This window comes from Hyla sarda, chromosome 1, assembly GCF_029499605.1.
Source record: "Hyla sarda isolate aHylSar1 chromosome 1, aHylSar1.hap1, whole genome shotgun sequence".
NCBI lineage: Eukaryota > Metazoa > Chordata > Amphibia > Anura > Hylidae > Hyla > Hyla sarda.
Genome location: NC_079189.1, coordinates 485,070,437 through 485,092,711, shown reverse-complemented (window position 1 = coordinate 485,092,711; position 22,275 = coordinate 485,070,437). Strand labels below are relative to the sequence as shown.

General features: G+C 47.4%; 1 protein-coding gene across 4 annotated transcripts in view; it reads left to right on the top strand.

Annotated features, from left to right (window-relative positions):
* The first annotated feature begins 3,351 nt into the window (after positions 1-3,351).
* CSNK1G3 (casein kinase 1 gamma 3) overlaps positions 3,352-22,275 on the top strand; it is a 142,682-nt gene continuing 123,758 nt past the window's right edge. Inside the window, exon 1 of one of the 4 annotated variants that reach the window (XM_056537337.1) lies at positions 3,352-4,093. The gene's annotated coding sequence lies outside the window, so the exon portion shown is untranslated. The remainder of the gene's footprint in view (positions 4,094-22,275) is intronic. The other 3 variants (XM_056537336.1, XM_056537339.1, XM_056537338.1) reach the window with 3 other exon arrangements.

Sequence of the window (22,275 nt, the reverse complement as noted above, 5' to 3'; positions counted from 1 at the left end):
CTGAGTGCTCAGAGGAGAGATCTTGGGAACCTGAGGACATCATCCTGGACAAAAGTCTTATCCTCAGGTTCTCAGGCTCCAAGAAGAGGGGGAGACCCAAGGGGGGGGGGGGGTACTGTTACGCCGAGCGCTCCGGGTCCCCGCTCCTCCCCGGAGCGCTCACGGCGTCTCTCTCCCTGCAGCGCCCCGGTCGGTCCCGCTGACCGGGAGCGCTGCACTGTCATGGCCGTCGGGGATGCGATTCGCACAGCGGGACGCGCCCGCTTGCGAATCGCGTCCCAAGTCACTTACCTGTCCCGGTCCCCGGCTGTCATGCTCTGGCGCGCGCGGCTCCGCTCTCTAGGGCGCGCGCGCGCCAGCTCTCTAGAATTAAAGGGCCAGTGCACCAATGATGGTGCCTGGTCCAATCTTCCCAATTAGCTTGATTAGTTTCCACCTGTGCACTCCCTACTTATACCTCACTTCCCCTGCACTCCCTTGCCGGATCTTGTTGCCCTTGTGCCTAGTGAAAGCGTTCCTTGTGTGTTCCTAGCCTGTGTTCCTGACCTCCTGCCGTTGCCCCTGACTACGATCCTTGCTGCCTGCCCTGACCTTCTGCTACGTCCGACCTTGCTCTTGCCTTATCCCTTGTACCATGCCTATCTCAGCAGTCAGAGAGGTTGAGCCGTTGCCGGTGGATACGACCTGGTTGCTACCGCCGCTGCAAGACCATCCCGCTTTGCGGCGGGCTCTGGTGAAAACCAGTAGCTACTTAGAACCGGTCCACCGACACGGTCCTCGCCAAACCCTCTCTGACACAGAGGATCCACCTCCAGCCTGCCGATCCGTGACAGTAGTAGACCGGCAGGCTTGGCGCGTTGTGTCCCAGGCACAAACAGAGCAAGAACGAACAAAGTCCATGACATCCCGTTTCAGAGTGGGCAACCAATACTGTTGAGAAATTAGTTGCAAGGATTTACGGATACAGACATGACCTGCCAACAGAGAAGAATGACCCAATTTCAAGATCTGGAGTCTCAAATGAGGAGAAACATAAGTCTTCCCAGGGGGGAGACGCTGAAGACTTGCCGGTGCTGCAGAAATAAGACGATCCGGAGGGACAATATGTTGCAGATGGGGTTCCAGGTCTTGTACCTCAGAAGATCTAGCTAAAGCATCAGCCCGAAGATTCTTCTCTGACCTCTGACCACGATTTTGTCTCCGGTTTAAAAACCGTACTGCAACCGCATACATTTTTTTTAACATGGACGTCAATGGGAAACGCACATGTATCCGGTTCCATATGGGAAAAACGTATACGTTTTTACTTTGCACATGCGCATTTGAATCCTAAAGTCCCCACCCAAGACCCCTCCCATTAAAAATGGACAAAATTTTCAAAAACGTATGGTTTTTTTTTTACTATAAAAACTGACAGAACTGTATGCACTTTTAAAAACAGTATACTGTTTAAAACCGCACACGGTTTACTTTTTTCCAAACTGTTCCATCCGTTTTTTAGCCATACGGTTTTCTTTAGAAAAACGTATTGAAAACAATATGGCAAAAACGTAGTGTGAACCCAGCCTTAGGCTGGGTTCACACTACGTTTTCTCCCATACGGGAGCGCATATGGCAGGGGGGAGCTAAAACCTCGTGCTCCCGTATGCCTTCGTATGCGCTCCCGTATGTCATTCATTTCAATGAGCCGGCCGGAGTGAAACGTTCGGTCCGGTCGGCTCATTTTTGCGCCGTATGCGCTTTTACAACCGGACCTAAAACTGTGGTCAACCACGGTTTGAGGTCCGGTCGTAAAAGCGCATACGGTGCAAAAATTCGCCGACCGGACCGAACGTTTCACTCCGGCCGGCTCATTGAAATGAATTACATACGGGAGCGTAAAACGTAATGTGAACCCACCCTTAGTCAGACACACCCAACAGCTGCTGTGTTCCACAGGAAATGCTTTCTGCTGACACCTCTTTCCGTGTCAGGAACTGTCCAGAGCAGAAGCAAATCCCCATAGCAAACCTATCCTGCTCTGGACAGTTCCTGACACGGACAGAGGTGTCAGCAGAGAGCACTGTAGTCAGACAGAAAAGAAATTCAAAAAGAAAAGAACTTCCTCTGGAGCATACAACAGCTGATAAGTACTGGAAGGAATAAGATTTTTAAATAGGAGTAATTTACAAATCTGTTTAACTTTCTGGCACCAGATGATTTAAAAAAAAAAAATATGTTTTCCACCGGAGTACCCCTTTAATGCATCCCAAAACAGAGTTGTCTACTGGCATCTATATATGTGCAGAATAAGGGCAGGCCCTCACCCTGACTCGATGATGGAATATTGGGCTCTAGCTGTGATGACGTATCCATATACCCATGTCACCAGAGCAGCGGTATACAGCAGCAGTATACAGCAGGAGACAATGCAGCAGTGGTGACGTGGATAGCAGAAGGAAGGAAGTACCAGAACAGCTGGAATTCATGCAGCTTTATTAGGCTGCGTTCACACTACGGAACATACAGAGGTTCCAAGGGCAGCCAGCGCTGATAATGGGTCTGCACAGATATTGTTGGTATCCATAGATACCGATGTATTCCGTGCGCTATTCTGCCATAAGAATGAAAAAGCTCATTCTATCAGCAGATTAATTTTAGCGGTGGAAAGCTCCGTTGCTGACATTCCGTACTGTGAATCCTATTAACAGTTCTGGAATCTCAAAGTGTAATTCTGTTCAGAAATTCCATAGTATGAACTGCACTAAAAGGTGATGTCACTTTATTTATTTTTTATATAGGGATATGTCGGCACTTCCGTGGAATCTGCGGTGGTGCACAAGGGTAGGGTAAAGCCACAGGTAGAAGATGATACCCAGCACTCACCAGTTATACACAGTGTAGAATTATTATGCCATAGTGTAGTACAAGGACGCTTTTTGGCGTGGGAGCCTTCCTCAGCTGTCTGCCTATGGCACGCTTTTTATGGCTCCTACGCCAAATAGCGTCCTTGTACTCCACTATGGCATATTAAATGTACACTGTGTATTACTGGTGAGTGCTTGGTGTCATATTTATCTATTTTTTTTGAACATTCCCCTTTGAAGTCAATGGGATTTTATTTTTTTTAAGTAAAATTGCGTTTTTTGTTCGTCTGAACAAACTTTTAAAATATATTGTTTTCTTCTTTTTAATGCACAAATGCCAACCTGATATACATTGCTATGACTCCCCAGTGGACACGTTCTTATGTATTGGTGTCATCAGTGATGTCATTACGTTTGTCCGGGCAGAGCTGTGTGAGAGCCGTGCCAGTAAGCAGCCCACTCATCTCCTCTGGTTAGTGAGGGCACAGTGCACGGCGCAGGCACTGACATCACAGCCAGGCAGTGCCATCCCTATGAGGTGACTACCTCAACCCCCGTCCTATTGGCCAGCACCAGCTGTCCGAACCTTCCCCGCCTTCCCTGGGGAATCCCTAAGACTGACACCTCGGGCTGACCAATCGTGTGAGAGGGAACAGGCTTAGCCCCACCCCCCGCGTGGACGCGGAGACGGGAGAACAAGCCGTACTAGAATCACAATCGTATGTTATTACCATCACCACGTGACCACGCCCCGCTCTCTCTCCACTGACTAGGATGAGGGAGTTGACGGCTCCGGAGGCCTGTCTCCTGATTGGCCAGCGATCTCAGACTGTGGGCGGGGCTTCCCTGCGCTCCGTTTCCCCTCTGCTCCTGACGCCCCCTGGCGGTGTCGCGGGTGAAGGGAGGGGTTGCCGTCTGTTGCGCTGCCGATTCGTCCAGGCCCAGAGTGCGGCTCCTGGGCCTGTGCTGTCGCGGAAGAGGCGGGCCCGGGCTCGGTTTCCGCTGCGCGTTCCCCTCTGACACGGAACATTTCCCTCCAGTATGTGTGTGTGAGGTCCCTCCTCCTCCTCCTCCTCCTCTGGCCATCTTTATTACATTCATTACCGCAAAGGAAGAGCGAGCCGGCCCTGCCTCGACCCACCATCCGAGCTACCTTCAGCAGACGGGCACCGGAAGGCATCGGGATCCCGGGACATGGTCAGCCGCCGCCGCCGCTGGGATCAGGACGCGTGATCGATCGCTGCTCGGTGGGTGACTGATCCCTGGCATGTAGCTCTGGGGGATCTACAGGAAGGGATCCCCCCCACATCATCCAGCAGTGTACTGGGAGGAGGGGATCCGCTTCCTGCTCGGGGCTGGGCACATGGATGTGGAGCCCGGGGCTCTGGATACTGTATAGACCTGTGAGGTCACACTGGGCTCTAGCCTGCACGGGCATGACGTCACGGCGGCCGGAGGCATTGTTGTGCTCAGCACCTGTGTTGTTAGTGACGTCTCCAGGGCCGGTGACCTCCTCCCATCAGCCATGGCAGGGAGAGGGTGCTTGGAGTACTCTCCATGGGGTTTACTTCAGTCACCCTCAACCTGTAGCTCCACAGCTGTTGTAAAACTACAACTCCCATCATGCTGCTCTAGATTAGAGGTTGGTGAACACTGGGGTGATGGTATCTCCCACATACACTAACCTACCTATGGTGGCTCTGTTTTTGGTGCTGCCCCGGTTGCTATGGGAGATGCCCTCTGGTACTTACCTCATGTTTCTGCTACAAGTCTATGGGGATGTTCCAACAGTGAAATAATAAAATTTCAGCACACTGTGCCCATCCCCTGCCACTGTCCAGCCCTGCCCACCACCTTATGATGTCATATTACAATGGCAGGATGGTGCTGTGCCTGACACAGTGACATCACCGCTTAATCCTGTCAACCCTTTAAGGCAGTGTTTTCCAACCAGGGGGCCTCCAGCTGTTGCAAAGCTACAACTCCCAGCATGCCAGACAGCCGCTGGCTGTCCGGGCATGCTGGGAGTTGTCTTGCAACAGCAGGAGGCACCCTGGTTGGAATTGGAAAACACTGCTTCAAAGGAGTATTCCTGTGCTGAAAAACGTATCTCCTATCTTAAGGATAGGGGATAAGTTTCAGACAGCGGGGGGTCCGACCGCTGTGGCTCCCCGCGATCTCCAGTACGGGGCACCGGCTCGCTGGCCAGATACCAGGTGTTGACCACCGCACAAAGTGACGGCTGACACGAATCATCAATACATCGCTATGGCAGAGCCGGAGATTGACGAAGGCCCTCGGTCTCTGCCATAGAGTTGTGCTGAGAGGGCCTGTCAGCTGCCGCTTCGTGCGGTGGTCAACACGCCCCTTTCCCGCGGGGCCCTGTACAGGAGATTGCGGGGGTCCCAGCAGTCGGACACCCCGCAATCTGAAACTTATCCCATATCCTTAGGATTGGGGATAAGTATTCCAGCACTGGATATCTCCTCTAAAGGGGTACTTCACTGGAAAACACTTTTTTATTTTTAAATCAACTGGTACCAAAAAGTTAAACAGATTTGTAAATTGCTTCTATTACAAATCTTAACCCTTCAGTACTTATTAGCTGCTGTATACTACAGAGGAAGTTCTTTTTTCTTTTTGAATTTACTTTGTCTGACCACAGTGCTCTCTGCTGACACCTCTGTACATTTTAGGAACTGTCAGAGTAGGAGCAAATCCCCATAGAAAACCTCTCTTGCTCTGGACAGTTCCTGATATGGACAGAGGTGTCAGCGAAGGGCCACTTTGGTCAGATGGAAAAGAAATTCAAAAAGAAAAGAACTGTGGAGCATACAGCTGCTAATAAGTAAAGGTTTTTAAATAGAAGTAATTTACAAATCTGTTTTAACTTTCTGGCACCAGTTGATTATTAAAAAAAATAATAATTCCACCAGAGTAACCATTTAAGGCTAGGGCTACATGGTGAATTTGGCTGCACAACGTGAGGGACACCGTATGCGACCTGGTATCTAACAATTGTCACTACTAGAGATGAGCGAACTTACAGTAAATTTGATTCGTCACAAACTTCCGGCTCGGCAGTTGATGACTTTTCCTTCAGCTTTCAGGTGCTCCCCGTGGCTGGAAAAGGTGGATACAGTCCTAGTGACTATTTCCTAGGACTGTATCCACCTTTTCCAGCCCACCGGAGCACCGGAAAGCTGAACTAATTTATGCAGGAAAAGTCAGCAACCGCCGAGCCGAGAAGTTCGTGACGAATCGAATTTACTGTAAGTTCGGCTCATCTCTAGTCACTACGGTCACAATGCCACTGCGGGATGACGGATGCAGGAAAGCCAACTGTAATGGAGTTCTTGAATCCGGCTTTGCCAGCACTGACCTCTGTGTAAAGTTGCGTGCAGCCGTGACCACCTTGTGATAAATCGCAACTGTAATAAAGTCACACAATACAAGCCACACATTTTGGTAACGGGACATATGTCGCCCTATAGCCCCAAGCCTTATATATTCACATCCTGGATGACTGGCAGAACTGTCCAGAACAGTGAAATAATAAAACGGCCATATACTGTACAGGCCAGCACGTCTGTTAGGTGAAGTCGCTGGAGCAATGTGATTGATCACGGGTTATCCGGGATGACATAAACATGACTTCTTTCTTCCACAAACAGCGCCACAGTTGGCCTCAGTTGTGTGTGGTATTGCTGCTCAGTTCATTGAAGCCTAGCTTTAATACCATACCTAAGAACAGGCGTGGTGCTTTTTTCTGAAAGAATCCCACACAACTCTTTGGTGGCCGCCGCTCTTGTGGCATTTCGTCCACATGTTTGTCAAGTCCAGTATGTCATGTAAAGTAAATAGAAGTGACGTGGGGCCAGACGGGCAAGTATGTAGATCATACAGGCATGCTGGGAGTTGTGGTTTCACAACAGCTGAGAGCTTCACATTTGGGAAACACTGCTTCATGGTATTGTAGGCTGTTTAAAGGGGTACTCCGGTGGGAAAACTTTTTTTTTTTAAATCAACTGGTGCCAAAAGGTTAAACAGATTTGTAAATTACTTACATAGAAAAAAATATAATCTTAATTATTTCAGTACTTATTAGCGGCTGCATACTACAGAGGAAATTCTTTTCTTTTTGGATTTCTTTTCCGTTTGTCCACAGTGCTCTCTGCAAACACTTCTGTCCGTGTCAGGAACTGTCCAGAGCAGGAGCAAATCCCCATAGCAAACATATTCTGCTCTGGACAGTTCCTGACATGGACAGAGGTGTCAGCAGAGAGCACTGTGGACAGACAAAAAGAAATCCGAAAAAGAATTTCCTCTGTAGTATACAGCCGCTAAGAAGTACTGGAAGGATGAAGATTGTTTAATAGATGTAATTTGCTAATCTGTTTAACTTTCTGGCACCAGTTTAAAAAAGAAAACCGGAGTACCCCTTTAATGCGAGTAATAACTATTTGTTTAATTTGTCATGACTTTTTGTTTTTGAGTCCCCCTGTTCCGAGTGGAGAAGGGGCTGTACATGGGCCCTATGTACGTGGAGAAGGGGCTGTACATGGACCCTATGTACGTGGAGAAGGGGCTGTACATGGACCCTATGTACGTGGAGAAGGGGCTGTACATGGACCCTATGTACGTGGAGAAGGGGCTGTACATGGACCCTATGTACGTGGAGAAGGGGCTGTACATGGACCCTATGTACGTGGAGAAGGGGCTGTACATGGACCCTATGTACGTGGAGAAGGGGCTGTACATGGACCCTATGTACGTGGAGAAGGGGCTGTACATGGACCCTATGTACGTGGAGAAGGGGCTGTACATGGACCCTATGTACGTGGAGAAGGGGCTGTACATGGACCCTATGTACGTGGAGAAGGGGCTGTACATGGACCCTATGTACGTGGAGAAGGGGCTGTACATGGACCCTATGTACGTGGAGAAGGGGCTGTACATGGGCCCTATGTACGATGAGAAGGGGCTGTACATGGGCCCTATGTACGTGGAGAAGGGGCTGTACATGGGCCCTATGTACGTGGAGAAGGGGCTGTACATGGGCCCTATGTACGTGGTGAAGGGGCTGTACATGGGCCCTATGTACGTGGTGAAGGGGCTGTACATGGACCCTATGTACGTGGTGAAGGGGCTGTACATGGACCCTATGTACGTGGAGAAGGGGCTGTACATGGGCCCTATGTACGTGGAGAAGGGGCTGTACATGGGCCCTATGTACGTGGAGAAGGGGCTGTACATGGGCCCTATGTACGTGGAGAAGGGGCTGTACATGGGCCCTATGTACGTGGAGAAGGGGCTGTACATGGGCCCTATGTACGTGGAGAAGGGGCTGTACATGGGCCCTATGTACGTGGAGAAGGGGCTGTACATGGGCCCTATGTACGTGGAGAAGGGGCTGTACATGGGCCCTATGTACGTGGAGAAGGGGCTGTACATGGGCCCTATGTACGTGGAGAAGGGGCTGTACATGGGCCCTATGTATGTGGAGAAGTGTATGGGACATATGAAATGGCTATTCTCTTCATTGGGGAGTGAATGTGCATTGTGTGGTCATCCTTGGTTTTTAGGACTGTTGAGGTGGACTTCCACCACTCCCTAAAATGGAGGGGCCTCTGAGATACTGTGTAGAGTGGTACAGCGATGTTGGGTCATGAGAGTGCTGGTACATTTATATTACTCATCGCTCTTGGTTGGTCAGTGAAGGTTGTTTATCCTAGACAATGCTGGAGGTTACGACAAGCCGCCTGTTGTGATCTGTGGTGTGGCATGGACTTCCAATGATGGGATGTAAATTTGTCATTTGATGTGACAGCACCTGACAACTATAGAAGAAAAAATTAACATGACAGATATCTACCGATGACTGGGATCAGTCATAGTTGGGTCACGAAAAGGTGTTGACGGTTAGGCTGGGTTCACACTACGTTTATCACACATAGGGACCGGATCTGACTGGGAGATGGGAAAACCGGGCTGCTCCCGTATCCCAGCCGGACCCGACCCAACCGGAGTCAGATAGTGACTCTGGTCGGCTCATTTATGCCCCGTATCCGGTTTTCTGAAATGAATGAGATACGGGCCGTGCCCGGTTTTCCCATCTCCCAGCCGCATCCGGTTCCCGTATGTGATAAATGTAGTGTGAACCCAGCCTTAGCAGAACATGGTCTTAATGTCTTTTCAGGCATTCACCATCTTTACTACCTTGGCCGCTTTGTAACAATTGCTGGAGGAACCACCAGTGGTCCCCTCTGTATATAAGCCTGCTCTATATGTCTAGTTATGGCACATAGGGACCGTCTGTAAACCAGAAGCAGAGAATCACTACAGCAAGTGCTAACAGTCTTTTTGGTTAATATAATTATTATTATTATTATGATACAGTAAAATGATGTGGTCTAATACTTGCGTGGATTTGTGGCAATTTGTACTGTGCTTCCATTGGTGAATCCTAGTGTAAGCCTTGCATTTCTACGGAAAATCTAGTATGTATCCTTATGCATGATAGGACAAGTCCTTAGGAGCGACAATCATTTTTGATTCTCTTTACTCCAACCAAGAGACCAGGAATCCCCTCTATTAACCTGCAGTTCCCCAGTAGGGCGCACGACAAAAGGTTTTTATATTGTACATCCATAAGTGAACCTGTATTTCCACTGCATCAATGGATTTTGTTCCTTCCATCACTGTTGGGACAGGAAATAGAGGGTTAAAAGAGCCCCTCCCCAAACACACCCCAGTGTTTTTCCTGGTCCTACAGGGATAAGGATGATGGGGTGATGCACGGAAGTGTGCCGAAACGGTTGATCGGGGCCTCCCTTGTTCTCCTTCCTCCTGGACAAAAATCCACCCTAGGCCAGTACCCTCATCTTGGGGGTTCCGTGTCTTGGGGTCCGACGTCCCCGAACTAGCTCGGCTGCTTGGGGGTCTCTGCAGATGGCTGAGCGGCTGCGGGTCTCTCAAGGCTTTAGCATTTAGCGTGTCCTGCGATGTGCGTTCTAAGGCTTCTTTCACACTATAAAATTCATCCATTAAAAGATCCGTTATGAACGTCCATTACAAAATCACATTTAAGTCTATGGGATTTTTTTATTATCTGTTATGACCCGTTATGGTCCGTCATGAATAACGGATGTTAATTGTGAAGGAAGAAAAAACGGAACATGCACTAATTTTTTTTCCGTCACAAGAAATGGATAAATTAACGGCCGTTATTTTTAACATTGAAGTCTATGGCAAACGGATGAGCCTTTATGTCATCCATTTCCACCTGGTTTATAATATCCGTTATTACTTCTGAGCATGCTCAGAAGAGGTGACATCAGCAGACTCCTGCAGTGCTGAGGGACTACTACACTCCCATCATGGAACAGACTTGTTTCCATGATGGGAGTAGTAATTCCCCGGCTGCGGGAGTCTGCAGACAGCTGGGGAGGCTACATTAGTGTTTTTACTACTACCCCCATCATGGAACAGACTCTGTTCTATGATGGGGGTTGTAGCACAGGGGCTGAGGGATTGATCACACCGGGTCTCACTTCTGAGACCTGATGTGATTAGAAGTTATTAAACAGGGGAGCAGGCGGCATGCTCCACCCCCCTGCGATGTACGATGTATTTCCTTTAATTTTAAATTCCCTGCAGGAGCCCTGAATGCCGGTACTGAGGAGGGGGGGGGGGTATATATCTGGCCCCCACAGCCCTTCTATAGATCTTGGCCCCCTCCCCCCCCCCGCAGCGCATTTATATATTGTCCCCTGCAGCGCATTTATATATTGTTCCCCCCGCATCGCTATCTTTCATGGGAAGCAGCCTTTTTAGTTGCCATCACTACACCTGCAGTATAGGGGAAATTCAAGCCCTTTCTATTAGAGAACCCTTTTTTAAGATTACAGAGCAGAAAATAATTCTTAGACACCATCCAGATATTTTCCCCAAGGTGTCTTTTTTTTATTTTAATTTTTAATTTTTTTTTGTGAAGAGATTATTTTGCCTTTTTGTTAGAACCCCAAAAAACAGAACAAGTTTTTCATACCCTCAATGTTAGGAGGATTACTGTGATGCCTAGAAGCTACAGCTGAATGGAGGTCAGATGAGAAACTTTTTGTTCAGTATGGGGGTAAGTTGGTTTTCATCAGTCCTTCATGACGGGACCACCGTAACTCCCACCCTATATTGTTGGTGTTGGGTTCACTATATCTCACATCCTGGTAGTAATTTGGAAAGCACTGGGGTGTGTTTGGGGAGGGGCCCTTTTAACCCTCTATATTTCCTGTCCCAACAGTGATGGGAGGAGCAACCTCCATTTTGGTGCAGTCATGAAGGATTAGTGGAAACCGAATTAATGGTAGGAAATAATTCCCTTTTTATTCATGAATTTCTTTGCTAGCACTTTTTTCAAAAAAGGAAAAAAAAAAGCCTCCCTCGACAAGTGCCTGGAACAGGACCTGCCCACTCATCCTATCATTAGCAGCAGACTTGTCCATGTGGACAGGTCCTGCTCAGAGTGCACGTCTTTGAAGCAGAAGGACTGGAGTGGGGGCGTTTGTGTGTGTGTGTGTGTGTGTTTAGGGGGGGGGGGGTGAGGAGGACATTATTTATTAGGGATTGACCGATATTGATTTTTTTTTTTAGGGCCGATACCGATAACCTGTGAACTTTCAGGCCGATAGCCGATAACTTATACCGATATTCGAGTATAAGTTATCAGCTATTTTTCACTCTTCCCCCCCCCCCCCCCCCCCCCCCAAAAAAATATCAGTGGTAAAATGTGTGTGTGGTAAACTGTTTCTGGCCCTGCAGAAGCCGCTGCAGATCAATGATTTAAAGCGGGCACTTTAAATCAATATACCGCAGCAGCTTTTGCGGGGCCAGAGACCGCCGCCGCCACCCGCCTCTCTCCCCGACTGTCTTGGGGTTCTGAATCCAACCACCGCCGCCGCTTGCTTTTCTCCCCCTGCCGGTCCTGAGTCCAACTACCACCGCTGCCCCATTGCCTCCCCCATCCCCCCGGTGTTATAATTACCTGTTCTCATGGTCCGCGCTACTTCTGGCTCGGACGGGTCCTGAGCTGTCAGCGCAGGACGCCGCAGGAGCCAGAAGTAGTGCAGACCCCGGGAACAGGTCATTATAAAACCGGGGATGGGGGAGGCAATGGGGCAGTGGTAGTGGTTGGACTAAGGACCGGCAGGGGGGGAGAAGCAAGCGGCGGCGGTGGTCTCTGGCTAGAGGATAGGCAGGGGGGGCAGCGGCGATGGTTGGACTCAGGACCGGCAGGGGGAGAGAAGAGGGCGGTGGCGGTCTCTGGCCAGAGGACAGGCAGGGGAGAGAAAAGCCGCTGCAGTTCATTGATTTAAAGCGCCCGCGTTATCGGCAAGGTAATTGCCAATACCGATAACTTCCAAAATCGTGAATATCGGCCGATAATATCGGCCAAACAGATAATCGGTCGATCCCTATTATTTATCTTGGTGTAATTAAGCAGTGTCCTGTTATATGGGGCTTTCAGAGGGAAATGTTTAGCTCATTATTTCATGTATCTCATACATTGTGTCCATCTTTGTAATACTTCTGGTAATATGGACGGAGCATTTCCCTTAAGTCCAGTAGTTCTGTTTATTTCTTACTATTGATTTTTCCCTTTCAGAAAATTTAGTCAGTCGGTCAATAGACTGTTGTGGCCTGTGCACCTTTATTGGGTGTCTGGTAATGCGGCAATATTACGTTTGTTTCTAGATAAATCTGGGGTGGGGAAGGTTTTATTTACTGAGGGCCATTTGGATATTTATGTGATCATTCACAGGCCGTAAAAAATTAACTTAATATTTATCAACTGTATTTGGTCAAATATTTATTAATGTGATGGCTGGAGCTGCTTTCCCTTAGTGAAACGTGTGATGTTCGCTGAGATCGATGATGTTGCTTCCCACAAGGGATTTTTATGGTCTACTTCAGTCAGTCTGGGGGTATCTTGCCCCTGCAGGTAGTTACCCCCCCTGTATATAGGATGCTCCTGTAGGTAGGTATGGCTGTAAGGGTCGAGCAGCTATCAATATTAGCCAGTCAGGTCATTGCTTTATGGTGTGCATATGTCATATTGGCAGCAGGCTTCCCCCTGGGGGTAATCCACTTCATGTTGCACAACCATTCACTTGTATGGGCCGCGGACAGTCCACAATAGTGTCGGACCCATTGCCAGTGGACTCGTTGAAATGAATGGGAGCATAACGGTCGTGTGAAGCACCCTTAAAGTGGTTGTACATGTTAGAAAAACATGACTACTTTCCTCAAGAAACAGCGCCATACCTGTCCATAGGTTGCATCTGGTAGTGCAGATCAAGTAAACTGGACTCAAATGCAATCCCAACTACAACCTGTGGGCAGGTAAAAGACTTATTAAAAGAAAGTAATCAATAATGAAATGTTCTGCAAATATGTTCATTTAAAGGGGTATTCCGGGCAAAAATACTTTATCCCCTATCCAAAGGATAGGGGATAAGGTGTCTGATCGTGGGGGTCCCGCTGCTGAGACCCCCCGCGATCTCCCTGTAGCACTTGCGGGTGCTGAATCTCCAGTTTCGGAAACCTCTGGGTTTCCAGAACTGGGGACGTGACGTCACGCCACGCCCCCTCCTTTCGCCGGAGGTTTCCGAAACTAGAGACGCAGTCCACGCATCAAATGTGGGTGCTATAGGGAGATCGCAACGGGTCTCAGCAGCGGGCCCCCCGCGATCAGACATCTTATCCCCTATCCTTTGGATAGGGGATAAAATGTTTTTGCCTGGAATACCCCTTTAACAAACTTGCCTTCTTCCACTGCGCCTTTCAGAAGGGACGGAGGTTAGTAACCTAGGCAACGAACTGTTAACAAAGGGAGGGAAGGAGCAAGAATACCAAGGGAAGTAGTTTACATTTGACGTGCCAATGTACAAGCTTAAAGGAAAAGGGTCAGATATTTTCTCCCGCACTATCCACAGTACTGGTGGATAGTGCGGGAGACTCTGATTCCAATGAGCCCTACATTACCCGGATCCGCCTGGCCGTTCGCCCGCAATTGTGGTTTTATTCTATGTGTATATCTTGCTGTAACTGGCACGGGCGGGGCTTCTGCACTGACATCAGCGCCGCTTATGAATATTCATCCCCCCCCTCCCTCCAGTTAGGAGCGGTGAAGAGAGAGAGAACTGGAGGGAGGGGGGATGAATATTCATAAGCGGCTCTGACATCAGTGCCAGTTAGCTACAGATGCCCCGCCCGTGCCAATTACAGCAAGATGTACACATAGAATAAAACTACAATTGCAGGCGAACTGCCAGGCGGATCTGGGTAAGGTAGGGCTTGTTGGAATCAGCGTCTCCTGCACTTTCCACCAGGATAGTGCGGGAGAACATATCTGACAGTTTTCCTTTTAACTAAGTTTGTTGAAATGAGAATATCCCTTTAAACACCCTGGGGGAGATTTATCAAACTGTTAAGACCAATTAAAGGAGTACTCCGGCGCGCACTTTTTTCCTTTGATCCCGTCCGGGCTGCAAAATAAAAGAAAACACACTTTCTCTTACCTGCCAACGAGCCCCCGGAGCTCCGGTACAGGTGTTTGGTCCCCGGGCTGTATTTTTCTTACTTCCTGTTAGCCCGACACGTCACACGGAGCTTCAGCCTATCACCGGCCGAGGTGGGACATCGCTGCGGCCGGTGATAGGCTGAAGCTCCGTGTGCAATTTTTTTTTTGTTTTCTATATTTTAGTGCTCCAGTTTCACTTTTTTCAGCTGATTAGAAAAAAAGGGTGTGAATTTGCGCCAATGCGGATGGTGCAATTTAGTCTCTGTAGAATTCTGAAAACTTGTAGTGGAAGCATGGGGCAGTTTCCTTTTAAATTTTAAATTTTGTTGAGACCTGTGGGGAAAAAAAATTGAAAAAGCAATCCTCCTCTACACATGTCATCAATTCCACGAAACTATGCTGCTGAATAATGACTGTGCATGTACTCGCGACAGAATGTCCACATGGATACTCTAAGCGCATGTTCCGTACAGTGCGTGCACTGTCATAATTTTCCGGCGCTTGGACTGCACAGTTAAGCATAGACAGTTAAGCATTCCATAAGGCTTCCGGAGAAAGAATGACCATGTTCATTCTGTGTGGAAACGGACAAAGGAATTTCTGTTCCGGAAAGATCTGGCATGGAAATTGTACCGTGTGCACTGAGAAGCATAGTCACATCGAATTAAACGTGACTGCTGCAGCAGAATCCCCGTCCCAATTTCATATCCGGAATTCAGAATTGAATTTCCATGGAGTGAACCTAGCCTACAATTTTGGACGATTACCACATGGATGATCCTCCTTTTGAACGTAAACTAAAAGAGAGGAGGGCTAATTTTGAATGCTTAAAAAAAAAAAAATAACAAAAAAAAAAACACACACACATATATAATATATATATATATATATATATATATATATATATATATATATTTTTTTTTTTTTTTTTCTTTTTTTTTGTATTTTCGCTTTTTCCTCGTTGCCTTCTAAAAATCATAACTTTTTTATATTTCCATCCACAAACCCGTATGAGTGCTTTGTTTTTTGCATCACCAATTTTACTTTGTAATTACCATAAAATGCACGGCGCAACCCGAAAATTATTATTGTGGGAAAATTGAAAAGAAAATTTTGAAAGGTTTTGTTTTCACGCTGTACAATTTATGGTAAAAATGACATGTTTTCTTTATTCTGTAGATCAATACGATTAAAATGTTACCCATGTTATATGCCTTTTTATAATTGTACCACTTTTCAAAAAATCACAAACTATTTTAACCCCTTAAGGACACATGACTTACTGGAACGTCATGTGTCCGTTCCCGATCTATAATGCGGGGCTACGGCGTGACGGGTCATAGCGGGTCGGGCCCGGCCGGGACCCGTGGCTAATAGCGCGCGGCATTGATCGCGGTGCCGCTCGCTATTAAACCTTTAGACGCGGCGTTCAAAGTTGAACGCCGTGTCTAAAGTGAAAGTGTGTCGGTTAGCTCAGTGGGCTGTTTGGGATAGCCGTGGCGAAATCGCGGCATCCCGAACAGCTTACAGGACCGCAGGAGGGTCCCTACCTGCCTCCTCGCTGTCCGATCGAATGACTGAGTTCTGACTGAGATTCAGGCATGAGTAGTCAAACGGCAGAATCATCGATCACTGGTTTCCTATGAGAAACCAGTGATCAATGTAAAAGATCAGTGTGTGCAGTGTTATAGGTCCCTATGGGAGCTATAACACTGCAAAAAAAAAAAGTGGGAAAAAAAGTGAATAAAGATCATTTAACCCCTCCCCTAATAAAAGTTTGAATCAACCCCCCCTTTTCCCATTAAAAAAAAGTGTAAATAAAAATAAGCATATATGGTATCGCCGCGTGCAGAAATGTCCGAATTATAAAAATATATCGTTAATTAAACCGCACGGTCAATTGCGCAACGCGCAAAAAAATTCCAAAGTCCAAAATAGTGCATTTTTGGTCACTTTTTATATCATGAAAAAATGAATAAAAAGCGATCAATAAGTCCTATCAATGCAAAAATGGTACCGCTAAAAACTTCAGATCACAGTGCAAAAAATGAGCCCTCATACCGCCCCATATGCGCAAAAATAAGTTATAGGGGTCAGAAGATAACAATTTTAAACTTATTAATTTTCCTGCATGTAGTTATGATTTTTTTCCAGAAGTACGACAAAATCAAACCTATATAAGTAGGGTATCATTTTAATCGTATGGACCTACAGAATAAAGAGATGGTGTCATTTTTACCGAAAAATTTACTGTGTAGAAACGGAAGCCCCCAAAAGTTACAAAACAGGCTTTTTTTTTCAATTTTGTCTCGCAATGATTTTTTTTTCCATTTCACCGTTGATTTTTGGGCAAAATGACTGACGTCATTACAAAGTAGAATTTGTGGCGCAAAAAAATAAGCCATCATATGGATTTTTAGGTGCAAAATTGAGTTATGATTTTTTTAAAGGCAAGGAGGAAAAAACGAAAATGCAAAAACAGAAAAACCCTCGGTCCTTAAGGGGTTAAAGGGGTACTCCAGTGGAAAACTTTTTTTTATTTTTTTTTATTAACTGGTGCCAGAAAGTTAAACAGATTTGTAAGTTACTTCTATTAAAAAATCTTAATCCTTTCAGTACTTATTAGCTGCAGAATACTACAGAGGAAATGGTTTTCCGTTTGAAACGCAGAGCTCTCTGCTGACATCATGACCACAGTGCTCTCTGCTGACATCTCTGTCCATTTTAGTAACTGTCCAGAGTAGGTGAAAATCCCCATAGCAAACATATGCTGCTCTGGTCAGTTCCTAAAATGGACAGAGATGTCAGCAGAGAGCTCTGTTGCAAAAAAGAAAATAATTTCCTCTGTAGTATACAGACACTAAAAAGTACTGGAAAGATTAAGATTTTTTTAATAGAAGTAATTTACAAATCTGTTTAACTTTCTGGCACCAGTTGATTTAAAAAAAATAAATAAATAAATAAATAAATACATTTTCACCGGAATACCCCCTAACAAAATTAGTATGTTGGAAATTGCCCTATTTTGACCACCTTTAACTTTCAAATTTTTCTGTACCGTATATACTCGAGTATAAGCCGACCCGAGTATAAGCCGAGACCCCTAATTTCAACCCAAAATCCCAGGAAAAGTTATTGACTCGAGTATAAGCCTAGGGTGGGAAATACCTCATCCCCCCCTGTCATCATCCAGACCCGTCATTAACATCCTCATCATCCCCTTGTCATCATCCCACACATCCCCCCTTCATCATCCCCTTGTCATCATCCCACACATCCCCTTATCATCCCACACATCCCCCCTTCATCATCCCCTTGTCATCATCCCACACATCCCCTTATCATCCCACACATCCCCCCTTCATCATCCCCTTGTCATCATCCCACACATCCCCCCTTCATCATCCCCTTGTCATCATCCCACACATCCCCTTATCCCACACATCCCCCCTTCATCATCCCCTTGTCATCATCCCACACATCCCCTTATCCCACACATCCCCCCTTCATCATCCCCTTGTCATCATCCCACACATCCCCCCCTTCATCATCCCCTTGTCATCATCCCACACATCCCCCCTTCATCATCCCCTTGTCATCATCCCACACATCCCCCCTTCATCATCCCCTTGTCATCATCCCACACATCCCCTTATCCCACACATCCCCCCTTCATCATCCCCTTGTCATCATCCCACACATCCCCTTATCCCACACATCCCCCCTTCATCATCCCCTTGTCATCATCCCACACATCCCCCCTTCATCATCCCCTTGTCATCATCCCACACATCCCCCCTTCATCATCCCCTTGTCATCATCCCACACATCCCCTTATCATCCCACACATCCCCCCTTCATCATCCCCTTGTCAACATCCCACACATCCCCTTATCATCCCACACATCCCCCCTTCATCATCCCCTTGTAATCATCCCACACCCCCCCCCCTTCATCATCCCCACCCCCCTTCATCATCCCCACACCCCCCCCCCCCTTCATCATCCTCTTCTCATCATTCGCCCTCAGTGGTCTTCAACCTGCGGACCTCCAGAGGTTTCAAAACTACAACTCCCAGCAAGCCCGGGCAGCCATCGGCTGTCCGGGCTTGCTGGGAGTTGTAGTTTTGAAACCTCCGGAGGTCCGCAGGTTGAAGACCACTGCGGCCTTCAACATCATCCAGCCCCCTCTCACCCCCTTTAGTTCTGAATACTCACCTCCGCTCGGCGCTGGTCCGGTCCTGCAGGGCTGTCCGGTAAGGAGGTGGTCCGGTGAGGAGGTGGTCCGGGCTGCTATCTTCACTGGGGGCGCCTCTTCTCCGCGCTTCCGGCCCGGAATAGAGCCGTTGCCTTAACAACGACGCATCTGCGTCGTTGTCAAGGCAACGTGACTATTCTGAGGCCGGGCCCGAAGCGCTTAGAAGAGGCCTCCCCGGTGAAGATAGCAGCCCGGACCACCTCCTCACCGGACCACCTCCTTACCGGACAGCCCTGCAGGACCGGACCAGCGCCGAGCGGAGGTGAGTACTCAGAACTAAACGGGGTGAGAGGGGGCTGGATGATGTTGAAGGCCGCAGTGGTCTTCAACCTGCGGACCTCCGGAGGTTTCAAAACTACAACTCCCAGCAAGCCCGGACAGCCGATGGCTGCCCTGGCTTGCTGGGAGTTGTAGTTTTGAAACCTCTGGAAGTCCGCAGGTTGAAGACCACTGCGGGTGGGGGAGTTCACTCGAGTATAAGCCGAGGGGGGTGTTTTCAGCACGAAAAATCGTGCTGAAAAACTCGGCTTATACTCGAGTATATACGGTATATGGGGCGGTATGAGGGATAATTTTTTTTGTACCGTGATCTGTAGTTTTTATTGGTACTACCGATTTTTGCTTATATTTAACTTTTTAATAGTCTATTTATTTATTTGGGAATAAAATGTGGGAAAAAAAGCAGCAATTTTGGACTTTTTTCTTTATTTTTTTACGTTTACGCAGTTCACTGTATTGGATAATTAATGCAATATATTTTGATAGTTCAGACTTTTACGCACGCGGCGATACCACATATGTTAATAATTTTTTTACGCTTTTTTTGGGGGGGGGGGGGTAAAATGGGAAAAACGGATGGATAAAATTTTTATTGGAGGAGGGGATTTTTAAGTTTTTTTTACATTTTTTTAACACTTTTTAATAGTCTATACACTATTTATAGCAATCATTTGATTGCTAATACTGTTCAGTGCTATGCATAGGGCATAGCACTGATCAGTGTTATCGGTAATCTTCTCTGCTTGATCTCAGACCAGAGCAGAAGACCCCAGGAGACGGCCGGAGGCAGGTGAGGGGACCTCTGGTTGCCATGCTGGATGATCGGATCCCCGCGGCAGTGCTGTGAACGATCCGATCATCCATTTAAAGTACCGCACTGTCGCTGATGCCTTGATCTGTATTGATCACAGCATCTGAGGGGTTAATGGCGGACATCCGCACGATTGAGGTTGTCCGCTATTACTGGCTGTTCCCTGGCATTTCGCGAACACAGGACCAGTCATGGTGGAGCATAAATGTACGTCATGGTGCGTTAAGTACCACCGCACCATGACGTACATTTATGTCCATTGTCGTTAAGGGGTTAAAGAATAGATTGAGAAATACTTTAAGAAAAATGTTGTTTTCAGAGGTAACATTTATTTTACAAATATCAGAACCTAAGAAAGAAAGCAAGTGTAACCAGCCGAAACCTCACAGAAGACATACGAAATGTTCGCACGTAGTACATTTTATAAATGAACTACATGTGACTTTTGATATACACCGTTCAAAAAAAAATAAAGGGTAACACTTAAACAACACAATGTAACTCCAAGTCAATCACACTTCTGTGAAATCTCACTGTCCACTCAGGAAGCAACACTGATTGACAATCAATTTCACATGCTGTTGTGCAAATGGAACAGACAACAAGTGGAAATTATAGGCAATTAGCAAGACACCCCCAATAAAGGAGTGGTTCTGCAGGTGGTGACCACAGACCATTTGTCAGTTCCTAAGCTTCCTGGCTGATGTTTTGGTCACTTTTGAATGCTGGCAGTGCTTTGACTCTAGTGGTAGCATGAGACGGAGTCTACAACCCACACAAGTGGCTCAGGTAGTGCAGCTCATCCAGGATGGCACATCAATGCGAGCTGTGGCAATATGGTTTGCTGTGTCTGTCAGTTTTGTGTCCAGAGCATGGAGGCTCTACCAGGAGACAGGCCTGTACATCAGGAGACGTGGAGGAGGCCGTAGGAGGGCAACAACCCAGCAGCAGGACCGCCAAGATTGGCAAATTCGCCACTGGCGCCCTGTGCTCTTCACAGATGAAAGCAGGTTCACACTGAGCACATGTAACAGTGTCTGGAGACGTTGTGGAGAACGTGCTGCTGCCTGCAACATCCTCCAGCATGACCGATTTGGCGGTGGGTCAGTAATGGTGTGGGGTGGCATTTCTTTGGGGGGGCCCTCACAGCCTCAGACCCCTTGTGAGACCATATGCTGGTGCGGTTGGCCCTGGGTTCCTCCTAATGCAAGACAATGCTAGACCTCATGTGACTGGAGTGTGTCAGCAGTTCCTGCAAGAGGAAGGTATTGATGCTATGGACTGGCCCGCCTGTTCCCCAGACCTGAATCCGATTGAGCACATCTTGGACATCAAGTCTCGCTCCATCCACCAACGCTGTCCAGGAGTTGGCGGAGGCTTTAGTCCAGGTCTGGGATGACATCCCTCAGGAGACCATCCGCCACCTCATCAGGAGCATGCCCAGGCATTGTAGGGAGGTCATACGGGCACGTGGAGGCCACACACACTACTGAGTCTCATTTTGACTTGTTTTAAGGACATTACATCAAAGTTGGATCAGCCTGTAGTGTGATTTTCCACTTTGATTTTGAGTGACTCCATATCCAGATCTCCATGGGTTGATAAATTTGATTTCCATTGATAATTTTTGTGTGATTTTGTTGTCAGCACATTCAACTATGTAAAGACAAAAGTATTTCATACGATTAGTTCATTCATTCAGATCTAGGATCTTAGTGTTCCCTTTATTTTTTTTGAGAAGTGTATTTATCTCAGGCTCTGAGACTTTTATGCAACTTTTCTCGTCTAAAGTGCTGTGTAGAATAGACAATGTCCATTCGCAGGATTTACTTAATGCTGTGCGACATTTGATGTACTGCACGGACAATAGACCCATGCTCAGAGACTTTTCTAGTCTAAAGTACTGCGGAGAATAGACAATGATAGTAAATCTCCCCCTGTGTTTGGATTCGATCTTCTGCTCACTTTACTGGTCACTGATCATGGCCATCAGCTGCTTGTGTGACTGCACTGCTCTGTGGGCCCGTCAGAAAACATGTCGGGGCGAGTTTTTTCAAAACCTGTGTAGAATAATAGTGGTGCCGTTGCCTTTAGAAACCAGATTGCTTCTTTCATAAGGCCTCTGAAAAATTAGTGATCTGGTTGCTATGAGCAACTGCACCACTCAACCTCTTCACAGGTTTTGATAAATTTCTCCTGACATGTTTGCAGACTGGCCACACAGCAGTGCACTCACCGTGAGTCTGGCCTCGTGGCAAGCCCGCCTCTCCAGGGACATAAAGAGCCCTGCCTGGCATCCCTGACCAGGATCACTTTGCTGCAGTTTTGCAGTGAGCGGGAGGGATAGCGGACACACACTTGGCTGACGTCGGCTATCTCTCCGCTCATTATTAAGGTAGGTCCTGCTAAGTAGCAGATCTCAATGTGCATTCCCCATCCTCGCTGCATGGCTACAATGAAGTAATGTTGAATGCCACGTAGGCATTACTTTTTGGAAGAAAAGG